Here is a 1089-nt window from a genome sequence, read left to right as displayed (position 1 = left end):
TTATTTGTAATCAGATTTGGCACGGTCCTGGGACAAGCCAACACTCGACAAAGTAATCTACATGAGATATGGGCATTGTTTTAAAAAATAAAAGTTTTTGTAGGAGGAAAGATATAAGCTTATACAAAAAGAGGCTTTTTAACTCTTTCATAGGATCATAATCAAACAGAACTTTATTTTTATTGTTTCTTATATATTTCCACAACCTGAGAAAGACAAAAAGGCATTATAGGAATGCCAATCTGGGAGAAAGCAGTCCTATTCCTCCACCCTTTGTCTTCCACATGTTCCACCATGACAAGCACTATGATAATTGCACAGGAAAACTATTTACATGTCACTTTGTGTGCTAACCTCAAAAAAAAGAAAATGTAAATTAATAGCTGGAACAATTGTTTTCAGTCCTACAAATATATTGTAATTATTTATAGGGCTATATAAAAATACCAGTGACACCCCAGTCCTTATCAATATCAGAATGTTCAGAGAATCCTTTCCATCTGCAATCTCGAGTCCCTCAGTTCTTATACTGCTATTTCTTTGATAGTTTCTGACTCTCCATTTTCTGTCTTTTCTCTTTCAATGCATTTACTACATTTTCTCTGGATTTCTGAAATGTCTGATGATCTTTGGATGGCTTGTTCATAATTAAGAGCTGATTCATTTTGCTATACAGTCGAAACAAACACAACATTGTAAAGCAACTATACTCCAACAACAATTAATTTTAAAACCTAAACCAAACTTCAGTTCCTTTCAGTTCAGTCATGTCCAACTCTTTGCAACCCCATGAACTACAGCACACCAGGCTTCCCTGTCCATCACCAACTCCCAGAGCCTACTCAAACTCATATCCATCGTGTTAGTGATGCAAAGTACATATAAATATTTTTTATCCAAATAAACGCTACAGAATTCACAAACTATTAAAAAAAAAAGAGTAAAACCACACACTGATTGAGAACTCTGTTTGTAGAGGAGGAACTATATGATAATCATGGGATAAACTGGTTTTCTTTCTGAGGAACCATTGAATATTGGTCTCTCAAGGTCAAGTTTATGAGATGAGTCAGTTTCTTAAGAGACTAA

The sequence above is a fragment of the Bos javanicus genome, chromosome X (genome assembly GCF_032452875.1).
Source record: "Bos javanicus breed banteng chromosome X, ARS-OSU_banteng_1.0, whole genome shotgun sequence".
In the NCBI taxonomy this organism is placed as follows: domain Eukaryota; kingdom Metazoa; phylum Chordata; class Mammalia; order Artiodactyla; family Bovidae; genus Bos; species Bos javanicus.
This window is presented reverse-complemented; position numbering follows the sequence as displayed.